The following is a 16,272-nucleotide window of genomic DNA, read 5'->3' on the forward strand; positions in this document are numbered from 1 at the left end:
GGTGGTTCCACCGGAGGCTTCTCTGGAGTCCCAGGGGGAACCTTTGTTATTGCAGGATGTGGCTTCTCAGGAGGCCGGTCAGGCTGAAGGGGCTTCTCAGGTTACTGTACTCCCCTCCCTTCCTAGGGTGGTTAGGCCCTCTCCTTCTGTTTCCAAGGCTTCTCCCAGAGGCAGGCCAGGTTTAGCTTCGGTTGGGGTCACTCCTAGCTCTTCAGGATCTGTGCCCAAGAAGCACATGCTTAAAATGGCAGAAGATTTAATTACCTTGATTAGAGGTTCTTTGCCCCCTCCTGATAAGAGGCCTAGGGTGGAACCAGAGTTGGGGAGTTTTGAGCAGGCTTCGGATGTGTCAGAGTCTTCGGCTGAAGACTTGCAGGAGTATTCTCCTTATTCTGATTCTGATGTGGATGATTCTACTCCTTCTGCTTCTCCTCCAGAGGATTTTTCTTTTTCAGAGACTCTTCATTCCATGAGGGAGCATTTTAAGTGGGAAGGTCAGGACTTCTCTGATTCCAGGAAAAGGCTTAGGGAATTTTGCTTTTGCCCCAGCATAGGCCTTTAGCTATACCACCTGTTCTGGATGTAGTGGAAGATGTGTTTGCAGAGGCTTCTCTTAATCCTGATTCTTTGCCTCCTGCTCCTGTTAAACCGGACAGGTATTACAGGGTGCCTGAGGCTCATAAATATCTTTATAAGAGTCCTAGGGCGGACCCAGAAACTGTTAGTCAGGGACCTAAGTGTGTTAAGGCCTCTGTGGTAAAAAATCCGGTTCCTCCGGATAAAGAGGCCAGAGCTTTGGATAGATGGGGAAAGAAAGTCTATACTTCTTCCACCTTAGCTATGAGGGCTTTGAATTGCCAGTTTCACATGTTGAAATATCAAAATGATCTTCTTTCTCAATTGAAGTCTAAGGTAGATGCTCTGGCGGAAGGTATTGAGTGTAAAGAATTACAAGATTTGGTACATGTCTCTGAACAGGTGGGCAAGCATTCGTTACAATGTGGTTTTGATGCTGTACAGGCCTCGTCTAGGGTGGCTGCCACTGGGTCAGTTCTTCGCAGGCACGCCTGGCTGAGGGATCAGAATTTATCTGACCATGTTAAGACAAGGATTTTGGATGCTCCTTTACAGTCTGATGTGTTGTTTGGTGCACCTGTGGAGTCAGTCTTGAAGAAAATGGAAGACAAGGCTAAGTCTATGCAGGCTGTTAAAGATTTTTTGCAAGTTCAGCCTCCGAAATTTAGTAGGAATTGGCCTGCTAAGGGGTGGACGTACCCTTCTTATGATCAGTCTAGGGGTAGATCTAGACGTGGTAGAGGCAGAGCTCAGAGCTCCTTCAGGCCTAGAACAGGGAGTTCACCTGCACAATCTTCGGGTGAGGGCAGGGGCCAGTCCTTTCGTAAACAGGCCCAATGACCTACCTTTTCAGCTGCCAGATCCTTCTTGCCTGGCAGCACCTTTGGGAGGAAGGTTGGCACTCTTCAAGGAAAATTGGAGTCTGGTTACCCAAGACAGATGGGTATTGGATATCATACACCAAGGTTACAGGTTTTATTTCCATACCTTGCCTCCTTTCAAAGGCATGCCGGACGTTCCTCCTCAGCAAAGGCTAGAAGCTCACAAACAAATTTCTCTGTTGCTTCAAATAGGAGCCATACAACCGGTCCCTCTGCCAGAAGTGGGCCTAGGATTTTATTCTCGCCTGTTCCTAGTACCAAAGAAGGGGAACACGTGGAGACCAATTTTAGATTTATCTATCCTCAACACTTATTTGGACATTCCCAAGTTCAAAATGTTGACATTACAGCAGCTTTTACCTCTGCTGGGCAAAGACCACTGGATGGTGACTCTGGATCTCAAGGAAGCTTACCTTCATGTTCCTATCAGGCTAAGTTGCAGGAAGTATCTGCGTTTTCGGGCTGGGACTTCTCATTATCAGTTCTCTGCATTGCCCTTTGGCTTATCTACTGCGCCCAGAGTATTCACGAAAGTTCTGGCTCCAGTGATAGCTTTCTTCAGGCTAAGAGGAATACAGATCTATCCTTATTTGGACGATTGTCTGATTCTGGCCCAAGGAAGGGACGAACTTCTTCATCATTTACAGTATGTGATAGCAGTGCTAAGATGCCTGGGGTATTCTGTGAACGAAATAAAGTCCAGTCTAGTACCCTCTTAGGACATGTGCTTTCTGGGTGTGAGACTGAATACAGCATCCCAGATGGCCTTTTTGACCCCGGACAAACAAAAGAATCTTTCTCTGTACTTACGTCAATTGTCTCATCAGTCCAGGCTGACTGCAAGGACAGTCCTTCAAGCCTTGGGGTTCATGGCATCTTGTATTCTGGTGCTTCCCAATGCCAAACTGCATATGAGGAAGCTACAATGGTATCTCAAAAATGTATGGACACAGCACTGCCAAGATATGGACACTGTCATTCAGATAATACCTTGCATTCAAAAGGAATTTTTGTGGTGGGCTCAGGAATGTCACCTAAACAAGGGACTCTCTGTGACCCGGCCAGAGGCGAGTCAGATTCTTACGACAGATGCCTCAGACAAAGCTTGGGGAGCTCATCTAAATGGAAAATGGATACAAGACACGTGGCCTGCCAGACTTCAACATCTACATATCAACTTGAAGGAGATGTTAGCAGTCCAATTTGCATTAATAGCTTTCAAAGATTTACTCCTTCCAGGGCAGGTGTTGGTTCTAACAGACAACACAACTGTCATGTGGTACATCAACAAGCAAGGGTGAACACATTCTTATCCTCTATGCAGACAAGCAATGATTTTGTGGGAGACTGCTCTCAGTTTACAGCTGAATCTTCAAGCAAGGTTTCTGCCGGGAGCACAGAACTCCTTAGCAGATGTGTTAAGCAGAAGAATTATGGATCCCCACGAGTGGAAATTGGATCCTCATGTATTTCAGAAATTGACAGTGTTATGGGGAACTCCAGACATAGATCTGTTCGCTTCTCCACTGAACCACCAGCTGCCAAAGTTTTGCACAAAAGGTTTCATCCCACAGCTTGGAAAGTGGATGCTCTTTCATTCAATTGGAGCAAGCTTCATGTGTATGCCTTTCCACCTCTGCCTCTCCTCCCAAAGGTACTCCTAAAGGTCAGACAGGACAAGCCAAAGATGATTCTAATAGCTCCGGATTGGCCTCGCCAGCACTGGTACCCATTACTGAGAAGTCTGGTACGGGAACCTCCATGGCCTTTGCCTTCGATTCCACACCTACTGTCTCAGGAGGACAGTCATTTGCTCAATGTCAAACTTCACTCTCTTCACCTAACAGCCTGGCATATTCTGTTTTAAACCCTGGAGGGTGTCAGCTTCCACAGCAAGTTTTGAATGTTATTTTGGAGGCCAGAAGGCCTAGTACAAGGAAAGTGTACGCAGATAAATGGAAGAGATTTTTATTTTGGAGTACAGCAAAGGAATTTGATGTTTCTAAACCTAATTTGAGTGTGGCCCTTCAATATCTTGCTGAGTTACTGGACAAAGGTTTGTCCTTCTCTTCTATTAAGGTTCATGCTGCAGTGATTTCTGCACATTATGACTGTGACCCACCTTTGTTTTCTCATCCTTTGTTTAAGCAATTCCTTAGAGGGGCAAAGAATTTAAGACCCCCACGTAGAGCTCCTACTCCTGCTTGGGATCTCAATTTTGTGTTGGAGAAACTTACTCTACAACCTTTTGAGCCTGCAGCTACTGCCGAGTTGAAATATTTATCCTGGAAGACTGCTTTTTTGTTGGCCATTACCTCTGCGAGAAGGGTTTCTGAATTACAGGCCCTTATGGCGGTTGAGCCTTTCTTAATTTTCCATAAGGATAGGGTATCTTTACATACTAATCCTTCCTTTATGCCTAAAGTGGTTTCTAGTGTGGCTTTAAACCAAACTATTAATTTACCTACTTTTTATGCAAACCCCCAAAACAAAGGGGAAAAGATTTTGCACACTTTGGATATACACAGGCAGTTGCGATATTATTTGAGCAGAACTAAAGGGTTCAGGCAGTCTCAGCAGCTATTTGTTTCTTTTGCTTTGGGTTCTCAGGGCAAACCTGTGTCAAAACAAACTATTTCTAAGTGGATTGGGTTTTGTATTGCTTTCTGTTATTCCCATCATGGTAAGGAGATTCCAGCTGGGATTAGGCCTCATTCCACTAGGGCTACTGCCACTTCTACAGCTTTTTAAGGGGTGGCAACTAAAGATATTTTGGAGGCAGCTACTTGGAGTTCAGTGCATACTTTCTCTAAGCATTACCACCTTCCACTTTACTCTAAATCTAGGGCTGGTTTTGCCATTGCAATTTTACAGGGCATTTTGGCAGCTCCTCCTGCTTTATAGCTTTGCCATCCTCCCTTACCTCTGCTTTGGGATTCTACCCAAGTGTAAGGACTGCAGCAATGTGAGATGAAGAACATAGTACAGTTTTGTACCTACCATAAATGTAGATGTTCGAAGATCTACATTGCTGCAGTCCAATTTACCCTCCCTCCTTCCCCTCTATAGTTAGAGGCAGTTGTGTGGTTTTGGGTTATGAATACTGTGAATTTTGTATATTTTGTACATATGTTTAGTGCAAGGGTGGTTGGTTGTTTTTTGCTGTCTTTTGGTTTTGACCTTTCTTTTTAGGGCCTTCTGACATCTGGGGCAAGAAAAGACTGAGTATATGACGTCGGTCATTCGCATTTGTACCCTGACGTCCTGATGTCAGTTTTAAGCACCTTGACAGACGTCAGCCTAATACTTTGATATTCGGGCCGACCGAGGACAGCGGACTACCCAAGTGTAAGGACTGCAGCAATGTAGATCTTTGAACATCTACATTTATGGTAGGTACAAAACTGTACTTTTTAGCCCTGCTGACCTTCATTCCTCTCCTCTCTAAAGCATATCTCCACCTCTCCAGAGTCTCCTCAACCTGGTCCCTACTCTCACTACATATCACAATGTCATCTGCAAACATCATAGTCCACGGGGCCTCCTGTCTAATCTCATCTTTCAACCTGTCCATCACCACTGCAAATATGAAAGGGCTCAGAGCTGATACTTGATGTAATCCCACCTCCACCTTAAACATATCTGTCACTCCCACCGCAGTCCTCACCAATGTCACACTACCCTTGTACATATCCTGTACCACTCTTACATACTTCTCTGCCACTCCCAACTTCCTCATACAATACCACAAATCCTCTCTAGGCATCCTGTCGTATGCTTTCTCTAAGTCCACAAAAGTCCACAAAGACACAATGCAACTCCTTCTGACCTTCTCTGCATTTCTCTCTGGAACAAAATCCCGGTACATGTGAGGCAGAGCACCTCGCTGGCCTTGTTCAAGAGGAATCTTGACCAATGGATGGGAGATCGCAGATATACCCCAGGGATTACTTCAGTGTCACTGCTTGACAGAGGCACAGCAAAATAATAGGCATAGTTTTATTCAAACTAAAGGGGTGGCGAAAGCCAAATAACTATGGGCTAGGCTTATAAATGCCCTTGGGCAGATAGCCTAGTATGAACCTATGAACACTCTCAGAGCAAATATCTCATCTGTAGTGCTCTTTCCTGGCATGAAACCATACTGCTGATCACTAATCATCACCTCCCTTCTTAACCTAGCTTCCACTACTCTTTCCCATAACTTCAAGCTGTGACTGATCAGTTTTATCCCTCTGTAGTTACTGCAGCTCTGCACATCACCCTTATTCTTAAAGATAGGTACCAAAACAACTCCTCAGGCATCCTCTGACTTTCCAAAATTTCATTAAACAATCTGGTTAAAAATTCCACTGCCATTTCTCCTAAGCACCTCCATGCTTCCACTGGTATGTCATCTGGGCCAACAGCCTTTCCATTCTTCATCCTCTTCATAGCTGTCCTTACTTCCTCCTTGCTAATCTGCTTCACTTCCTGATTCGCTATCCCCACATCATCCAACCTTCTCTCTCTCACATTCCCTTCATTCATCAGCCCTTCAAAGTACTCTTTCCATCTACTCAACACACTCTCCTCACTTGTGGGTACGTTTTCCTCACTATCCTTTATCACCCTTACCTGCTGAACATCTTTCCCAGCTCTGTCCCTCTGTCTAGCCAATCGGTACAGGTCCTTTTCTCCCTCTTTAGTGTCCAATCTCTTATACAACTCTCTATATGCCTTATCCTTCGCCACCTGTCTCTTTGCCATGCGCCTCATCTCCTTATATTCATGTCTACTTTCTTCATCTCTTTGACAATCCCACTTCTTCTTCGCCAGCCTCTTCCTCTGTATACTCTCCTGTATTTCCTCATTCCACCACCATGTCTCCTTGTCCTCCTTCCTCTGTCCAGATGTCACAAAATGTAATATTTATTTAATGCTTGACATTATTGTAATGTTTCTTACAGGTACCTATATTTGGGTATCTTAGTTTTTCTCATATATTAACTATACCCATGGTTTTTATGATTTATAGTTTTGTCTTCTTAGGTTTATGGTCAATATATTTATAGTGTTCTTCCATGTTTTATAACACTCAATAACACTCAATGTTTTGTTGTCTAGGTTCCACAGCTTGTGTGATTCACACAGCTGTATGAACTTATGTTCATTCACATTGATTATTTGAGACCGTACTGAAATTTTTGAGTGATTTACTCATCTGAATATATCTCCGTGTACATCTTATGATATGTGACATTTGCATATTTAATATTTGTGTTACTATGACTTTGAGTTGAATATCATATGACTTCCTATGCAGCCACTGGCTGAATCTATGCAGGAAGTTTGTGTGAATTTCATATGATGAGGCTTTAGAATGTTGAGTGGATTTAATCTTGGGTTTTGACATTCTCTCAATAATATTTTGTTAGGTAAGCACTCTATATAAATTTATAAAGACCTGAAACTTTATATGTTTTTAATAGGCTATTTATGTTTCGTCAATTAACAAGATAAGTATCGTAGTTTATAACAGGTTGTTTAATACAATGTTTGAAGCTACATTTTTGTTGGATTGCATTTATATTTTATATATATTTTTAGACATATTTTACACATTTTTATACAATTGGATATTATCGTTATGAATTCAGGATATTTTCATGACGTGTATGCGAATCAGCATTTTTACTGGCTCTTTGTATTTTTGTGAATGTCTTGAGTAAGCGTTGTATATCAACGCAAAAGCCATTACTTATTATAATTAAATTGTGATTTTATTATACCTGCTCTGCCATGTTTGCCGCCTCTTGGTGGATTTTTAGTTTCTGTTTTGGTATATTGACAGGCTAGAAGGGGATTATTGCCTGTGCCTGACATATTTGTATGTTTGTATGTATGTATACCCTTTCATGAGCAACGTAGAGTGGTCTGATAAAGAAACAGGATGCTTGCTTTCAATAAGATACGCAGTTTGCTTTCTAACCATGACTTTTCTGTTTTTGAGTATGATTTATACCAGTATGAGAAGCATGTTTAAATATTGCTAGGAAACCCTAATGCCTTATGCATTTCTGTCATTCCCATTAGTGTAGCAAACTTTTTAATCGCTCTAACACTGGTACTTTTGTGGGTTATAAGATCAGCAGTGAAAAAAATGTATTACAGTCTCGTGCCAAGAATATAATCTTCTCCTTTGCTGTAATCCACTTTCTCTTAAAATTCTATCTGTAGTTCATTGAGGAATACATGGTGAAAAATACAGATTTACATTTGTGCAGAACACTTCATCTGGCCTCCCTGTTGTTAATACAGATCTGCCTTCATTATCTGTTTTTATACTTCCAACAGCGTAAAATACATACTTCTTTGCAATACTCCTTTAGATTCTTGATGGATGTAATGAAAACCCAATGTTCCCTTGTTTCAAATGCTCAGTATCATTCAGTGTGTTTCTTTCAGTAATTAATTAATTAATTAGGCATTTGTTTACTGGGAAAGTCCAACTGGGTCACAAGGTACCCATTTTACGAAGGCCCGGGGAGAAAAGTGCCAGATATGCCAGATACATATGGTTAACAAAATGAAAAACTAGACAGACATAATAAATTCATAACAGTCAAGCACAAATATGAAAGCAACACAGTTTGTCAGTGTGAGAACTTAACAGATCTAATAAAGTCATAACATCCAAACACAAAATTTGAAAAACTACTCACTAGTTTGTTAGATTAAAAACTCAACAGACATAATAAAGTCATAAGTGTTTACTTATAAGTTATATGGAAAGCCTGATAATAGGAAGATGCAGCATTATTTACATAATAAATGATTACCATTACGATTATAATTTTCTAGAGGTCATGAAATATGGTAACAGATTATACTGGTGAAGGTGCAGGATAGTACGAGCAGAGAAGGGTAGGGTGTGATAGAGGTGGAAAAGGTATGAGTGTAACTCCAGGGGAGTATATGTAGAGGAAGGGGAAGGGTAGGGTAAGTTAGTACTGGGGACAGAAAGAGTAGAGGTAGAAAAGGGTATAAGAGTACCACAGCCTGGGCTCATACAGGAGCAAATCCAAGCAAGTATTCTTTTATAGAGGTTTTGAAGTAGTGTTAGTAGTAGGAGTTCCATAGTTTTGCCACAGAGCAGGAATAAATACTTAGGCTTGGGGTTTTGTTAGGTTTATAAGTTGTGAAGAGATGTTTGTCTTCAGATCCAAGATGTTTATTTTAGATATAAAAGTTGATTAATGGGCTAAGAGCAGGGCAAGGTAGTGGATGATTTTGTATACTATAGTAAGTTGTATGTATTGAACGGGGAGTTCAAGCCATCTTAGGGTAATGTAGGGCTTTAAAGTGATGAGTTAGAGGGGTTGCGTTTATGGAAAATTTGGAAATTTTGTTCATAGGTAGGTACTAGGCTATCTGCCCGAAGGCATTTATAAGCCTAACCAGAATGTGTTGGCTTTCGCCACCCCCTTAGATTAGTTCCCTGTGCCTCTGTCGTGCAGAGCCACTGAAGTGATCCCCGGGTTAAACTTTGTTTCCCATCCACTCGTCAAGGTTTCTCTTGAAGAGTGTTTGTGAGGAGCTCTGCCTAATGTAGATTTGAATCTTGTTCCAAAGCATGGGAAGTCTCTGGGACAGGAATCTATCTCTCCAGCACATCTGTTGTGGTGAGGTCTAGATCCCTAGAGGGTGTTGCTCGAGGGGATAAGGTTTTCTTTAGGTGGAGCATGTCCATCAATTCTGGGTTGGACATGGCCTTGTATGTCAGGCAGAGATCACCTCTGAGTAGGCGGTATGCAAGAGAGTACAGCTAGAGTTTCTTCAAGTCAAGCTGCATAGGGCATCTGTTTGACGCCAGTGATCCTCTTGGTGAGGTACTTCTGTGGTCTTTCCAGCTGTTGCAGGTGTCTTGTAAGGTACATCCCAAATGGGGCATTGTACTCTATGATGGCTCTGATGAGTGATGAGTAGAGGGGCACAATGACCTCTTTTGATCTGGATGGCAAACCCTTTTGTGATTAGGTGGGCCACATAGAAGGATTTTCTAACCACTTTGGCAGTGTGATTATCAAAGGAGAGATTACTATCTACTTGGGTCCCCAGATCCCTTATTACGTTTTCTGTATTTAGGGGGCTACCACCTATGTGGTAGTTTGTGTGTACTTTGTTTTTTCCAAAGGGGATGACTATGCACCTTTTGGCATTTAGCTTGAGGCCATGATTTTGACACCAGGTATCAGTCTCAGTGAGCCCCTTTTTGGAGGATGTCTCTGTCAGCCAGAGAGTCAGTTATAGCCCCTAGTTTGCAGTCGTCTGCAAACTTGGTCAGCCATATGCCAAACAGGAGGGGTCCTAGAACTGAGCCCTGGGGAATGCCACTTGTAACCGGTTTAGAGTCAGACCTAGCTCCCACAACCGCACGGGTTCTGTCCGTGAGCCAATTGGCAGCCCATGTTGTGACATAGGGGTTTTTGTTCAGGCTGGTGAGCTTGTCTCTATTACCAGAATGGGGAATAGTGTCGAAGGCCTTTGCGAGGTCTAGGCATGCTGTGTGTACTACCTTTCCCTTGTCTATAGCCTTGGTAACTGTCTCAAAGAAGTCCGCCAGGCTTAGGAGGCATGATCTGCCCTTAACAAAGCCAAACTGGGTAGGGTCCAGTGTTTGGAGGTTCCCAATGTCTCTGTTAATGAGTTCCATGATGATGCGCTCCATAGCCTTGCAGACCAAGCTAGTCAGGCTTATAGGGCAATGGTTTGTTGTGGCTTCACCTTTGTGGAGCGGAATAACCATTGCTGTGCACCACTCTATGGGTACGTAGCCTGTGGAGAGGCTGAGTTTGAACAGTGTGTTTAGGTGAGGGGTTAGTTCGTCTTTGAGCTCATGTAGGATGCAGCCTGGGACACCATCTGTTCCCATTGATGCTGTGTTTTTGGCTTTGGAGAAGGCTGTTTTAATCTGAGTATCTGTGATTTCAGGGGCTCTACATTCTTCTGGTATGGTTATGGGCCCTTTTGGGGGTAAGAGGGGGGGTAACGTTTTCACTGAACCTGTCTGCCAGGATGTTGACAATATCGGTTGGTTGGTCAGTGTGTTTTATGCCATTCTGCATTAGCATATCTGAGTATTGCCACTTAGATTCTTGACATAGCTAAAGAATGCCTTGTGGTTTGACATGGCTAAAGAATGCCTTGTGGTTATCGTTTGAGTCCTTGGCAATTTTTCTTTGGAAGCTCGCCTTGGACAATTGTATGAGGGATTGTAGATGTTCTTCATTCCACATTGCTGCAGTCCTAACTATTGGGTAGTCCGCTGTCCAGTCGGCCCGAATACCAGAGTATATGGCTGACGTCGGTCAGGGCGCATTAGACTGACGTCAGTACGTCAGGGTACTAATGCGCATGACCGACGTCATATCCTCAGTCTTTTTTGCCGCATGGTCCGATGCAGAAGCAGTTTTGCGAGTGCAGGTTGGCGTTCTGAAATTTTCTGAAGTCGGAGTTTCAGACCGAATCAGAGTTGGCTAAGTACCCCGTTGGGGAACATTTTGGTTTTTTCTTGCCTCAGTATTTAACCGAATGTCAGAAAAAGTGAATAACTGTATTTCTTGTGGGAAACAGATACCTCATAGGGATTACCATACCTTGTGTATACCTTGTTTAGGTCCTGAGCACGACGTTGTTGGATGCCGCTCTTGTGCTAGGTTTAACAAACGCACTATTAAGAGAAGGTTAGACTGTGCCAGGTTAGTGTTTGGGAAGCGTTGCAATTATAAAATGCCGTCGGATGCTCCGGCGCCCGCTTCCAAGAAGCGCAAGGACAAAACAGCGAAGCCTAGGGTTGATGAACCGGCAGTCCCGGACGTCGGTTCTTTAGAAGGCTCAGTGGAGCCAGAGGTTTTGCCAGGAGTTTCTTTGGAGTCTCAGGCAGAGACTTTACTGTTACAGGATGTGCCTTCTCAGGAGGTAGGCCAGGCTGAGGGGCTTCTCAGGTAACTGTTCTTCCCTCTCTTCCCAAGGTAGTTAGAGCCTCTCCTTCTGTTTCCAAAACTTCTTTGAGAGGTAGGCCAAGTTTAGCTTCAGTGGGGGCTTCTCCTAGCACTTCAGGTTCTGTGCCTAAGAAACATATGCTTAAAATGGCAGAAGATTTGATTACTATGATTAGAGGTTCTATGCCCCTCCTGATAAGAGGCCTAGGGTGGAACCTGAGTTTGATAGTTTTGAACAGTGTTCAGAGGCTTCTGAGTCTTCTGCGGAAGATTTGCAGGAGTATCCTCCTTATTCTGATTCTGATGTGGATGATTCCACTCCTACAGCTTCTCCTCCTGAGGATTTCTCATTTTCAGAGACTCTGCATTCCATGAGGGAGCACTTTAAATGGGAAGGCCAGGATTACTCTGATTCAGGAAAAGGCTTAGGGAATTCTTGTTTTACCCCAGCATAGGCCCTTAGCTATACCTCCTGTGTTGAATGTGGTGGAAGATGTTTTGCAGAGGCTTCCCTGAACCCTGATTCTTTGCCTCCTGCTCCTGTTAAACCTGATAGGTACTATAGGGTGCCTGAAGCTCATAAGTATCTTTTTAAGAGTCCTAGGGCAGACCCGGAAACTGTTTCTCAGGGACCTAAAGGTGTTAAGGCCTCTGTGGTTAAAAACCCTGTTCCCACTGATAAAGAGGCAAGGGCTTTGGATAGATGGGGAAAGAAAGTGTATACTTCTTCCACTTTAGCCATGAGGGCGTTGAATTGTCAGTTTCACATGCTAAAATATCAAAATTATCTCCTTTCAGAACTGAAATCTAAGGTGGATGCTTTGGCGGAAGGTATTGAGTGTAAAGAGTTGCTGGATTTAGTTCATGTGTCTGAACAAGTGGGTAAGCATTCTTTGCAATGTGGTTTTGATGCTGTACAGGCCTCCTCGAGGGTGGCTGCCACTAGTTCTGTTCTTCGCAGGCATGCCTGGTTGAGGGATCAGAATTTAGCTGAGCATGTTAAGACAAGGATTTTGGATGCTCCTTTACAGTCTGATGTGTTGTTTGGTTCGCCTGTGGAAGCAGTTTTAAAGAAAATGGAGGACAAAGCTAAGTCTATGCAAACTGTTAAAGATTTTTGCAGGTGCAGCCACCAAGTTTAGTAGAAATTGGCCTACTAAGGGATGGACATATCCTGCTTATGATACCCAGTCTAGGGGTAGGTCTAGACGTGGTAGGGGCAGAGCTCAAGGTTCTTTTAGGCCTAGAACAGGAGTTCACCTGCTCAGACTTCTGGTGAGGGCAGGGGTCAGTCCTTTCGTAAACAGACCCAATGACCTGCCTTTTCAGCTGCCAGTAGATTCTCGTCTGGCAGCTCCTTTGGGAGGAAGACTGTCTCTTTTCAAAGAAAATTGGGATTTAATTACTCAAGACAGATGGGTGTTGGATATCATTCACCATGGTTACAGGTTTTATTTCCATACATTGCCCACTTTCAAAGGCATGCCAGACGTTCCCCCTCCACAAAGGAAAGAGGCTCACAAGCAAATTTCTCTGTTACTCCAAATAGGGGCCATTCAGCCAGTCCCTGTATCAGAAAGGGGCCTAGGATTTTATTCTCGCCTGTTCCTAGTACCAAAGAAGGGGAACACGTGGAGACCAATTTTGGATTTATCTATCCTCAACACTTATCTGGACATTCCCAAGTTCAAGATGTTGGCGTTACAACAGCTTTTACCTCTGCTGGGCAAAGATCACTGGATGGTAACTTTAGATCTCAAGGAAGCTTACCTTCATGTGCCTATAAGACTAAGTTGCAGGAAGTATCTGCGTTTTCGAGCTGGAAATTCTCATTATCAGTTCTCTGCATTGCCCTTTGGCTTATCTACTGCGCCCAGAGTATTCACAAAGGTTCTGGCTCCAGTGATAGCTTACTTCAGGCTAAAAGGAATTCAAATCTATCCTTACTTGGACGACTGCCTGATTCTGGCTCAAGAAAAGGAAGACCTTCTACAGCATCTGGAATATGTTATAGCAGTGCTAAGATGCCTAGGGTATTCTGTGAACGAAATAAAGTCCAGTCTAGTACCCTCTCAAGACATGTGCTTTCTGGGTGTGAGACTGAATACAGCAGCCCAGATGGCCTTTTTAACCCCGGACAAACAAAAGAGTCTATCCCTTTACTTCCATCAACTATCTCATCAGTCCGTGCTGACTGCAAGGACAGTCCTTCAAGCATTAGGGTTCATGGCATCTTGTATTCTGGTGCTTCCCAATGCCAAACTGCATATGAGGAAGCTGCAATGGTATCTCCAAAATGTATGGACACAGCACTGCCAGGATTTGGACACTGTCATTCAAATAATACCTTGCCTTCAAAAAGAATTTCTGTGGTGGGCTCAGGAATGTCACCTAAACAAGGGACTCTCTGTGACCCGGCCAGAGGCGAGTCGGATTTTAACGACAGATGCCTCGGACATTGCTTGGGGAGCTCATCTAAATGGAAAGTGGATACAAGACAAGTGGCCTGCCAGACTACAGCATCTACATATCAACATGAAGGAGATGTTAGCAGTCCAGTTTGCATTAATGGCTTTCAAGGAGTTACTTCTTCCAGGGCAGGTGTTGATTCTAACAGACAACACAACTGTCATGTGGTACATCAACAAACAAGGGGAACACATTCTTATCCTCTATGCAGGCAAGCAATGATTTTATGGGAGACTGCGCTCAGCTTGCAACTAACTCTTCAGGCAAGGTTTCTGCCGGGAGCACAGAACTCCTTAGCAGATGTGTTAAGCAGACAAATCATGGATCCCCACGAGTGGAAACTGGATCTTCATGTATTTCAGAAATTGACAGTGTCATGGGGAACTCCAGACATAGATCTGTTCGCTTCTCCACTAAACCACCAGCTGCCAAAGTTTTGCACAAAGGGGTTTCATCACACAGCTTGGAAAGTGGATGCTCTTTCTTTCAGTTGGAAAAATCTTCATGTGTATGCCTTTCCACCTCTGCCTCTTCTTCCAAAGGTGCTCTTAAAGGTCAGACAAGACAAGCCAAGGATGATTTTAATAGCTCCAGATTGGCCTCGGCAACACTGGTACCCACTACTGAGGAGTCTGGTAAGGAAGCCTCCATGGCCTTTACCTTTGATTCCACATCTGTTATCTCAGAAGGACGGTCATCTGCTCAATGTCAAGCTTCACTCTCTTCATCTAACAGCCTGGCATATTCTGTGTTGAAACACAGCAGGTCTCAACTTCCTCAACAAGTTTTAAATGTGATTATGGAAGCTAGAAGACCTAGTACAAGGAAAGTGTCATGAAAAATGGAAGAGGTTTTTATTTTGGAGTACAGCAAAGAATTTGGAGATTTCTGAGCCTAATTTGAATGTGGCTCTTCAATATCTTACTGAGTTATTGGACAAAGGTTTGTCCTTCTCTTCCATTAAGATTCATGCTGCAGCAATTTCAGCTCACTATGATTGTGACCCACCATTGTTTTCGCATCCTTTGTTCAAGCAGTTTCTTAGAGGGGCAAAGAATATAAGACCCCCACGTAGAGCTCCTACTCCTGCTTGGGATCTCAATTTTGTGTTGGAAAAACTTACTCTACAACCTTTTGAGCCTGCGGCTACTGCTGAATTGAAATACTTGTCATGGAAGACTGCTTTTCTGTTGGCTATTACTTCTGCAAGAAGGGTGTCTGAGTTGCAGGCCCTTATGGCAGTTGAGCCCTTTTGATTTTCCATAAGGATAGGGTATCATTACGTACTAATCCTTCCTTTATGCCTAAGGTGGTTTCTAGTGTGGCTTTAAACCAAACTATTCATTTGCCTACTTTTTATGCAGACCCCCAAAATAAAGGGGAAAAGATTTTGCACACTTTAGATGTACACAGGCAATTGCGTTATTATTTAAGCAGGACTAAGGATTTTAGGCAGTCTCAGCAGTTGTTTGTTTCTTTTGCTTTGAGTTCGCAGGGCAAGCCTGTGTCAAAACAAACTATTTCTAGGTGGATTGGGTTTTGCATTGCATTTTGTTATTCCCATCATGGCAAGGAGATTCCAGCTGGGATTAGGCCTCATTCCACTAGGGCTACTGCCACTTCAACAGCATTTCTAAGGGGTGGCAACTAAGGATATTTTGGAGGCAGCTACTTGGAGTTCAGTGCATACTTTCTCTAAGCATTATCACATTCCTCTCTACTCTAAGTCTAGGGCTGGTTTTGCCACAGCTATTTTGCAAGGCATGTTGTCAGCTCCTGCTTCTTTATGATTTGCCAGCCTCCCTTACCTCTGCTTTGGGATTCTACCCAATAGTTAGGACTGCAGCAATGTGGAATGAAGAACATAGTACAGTTTTGTACCTACCATAAATGTAGATGTTCGAGGATCCACATTGCTGCAGTCCAATTTACCCTCCCTCCTTCCCCTCTGTGTTTAGGGGTGGTTGTGTAGGTGAGGTTATATGCTGATATTTTTGTATATATTTTTGTATATATTGTACATATTTTTGGTGCAGGTATATTGGGCCTTGTCTTTTTAGGGTCTTCTGACATCTGGGGCAAGAAAAGACTGAGGATATGGCGTCGGTCATGCGCATTAGTACCCTGACGTACTGACGTCAGTCTAATGCGCCCTGACCGGCGTCATATACTCTGGTATTCGGGCCGACTGGACAGCGGACTACCCAATAGTTAGGACTGCAGCAATGTGGATCCTCGAACATCTACATTTATGGTAGGTACAAAACTGTACTTTTCTTGCTGATACTGATCAGGGATGTCTTCCCTTCTTGGGATTTTACTCTTTTCTGTACTAGTTTCCTCCTTCTATTGTATAGCTTGTT

At 43.4% G+C, this 16,272-nt stretch overlaps 1 protein-coding gene across 2 annotated transcripts in view; it reads left to right on the forward strand.

Annotated features, from left to right (window-relative positions):
- Positions 1-16,272, forward strand: part of DEF8 (differentially expressed in FDCP 8 homolog) — a 1,140,218-nt gene that overhangs the window by 186,967 nt on the left and 936,979 nt on the right. The gene's annotated exons all lie outside the window — the stretch shown is intronic.

The sequence above is a fragment of the Protopterus annectens genome, chromosome 8.part1 (genome assembly GCF_019279795.1).
Source record: "Protopterus annectens isolate FY-2018-M chromosome 8.part1, PAN1.0, whole genome shotgun sequence".
NCBI lineage: Eukaryota > Metazoa > Chordata > Ceratodontiformes > Protopteridae > Protopterus > Protopterus annectens.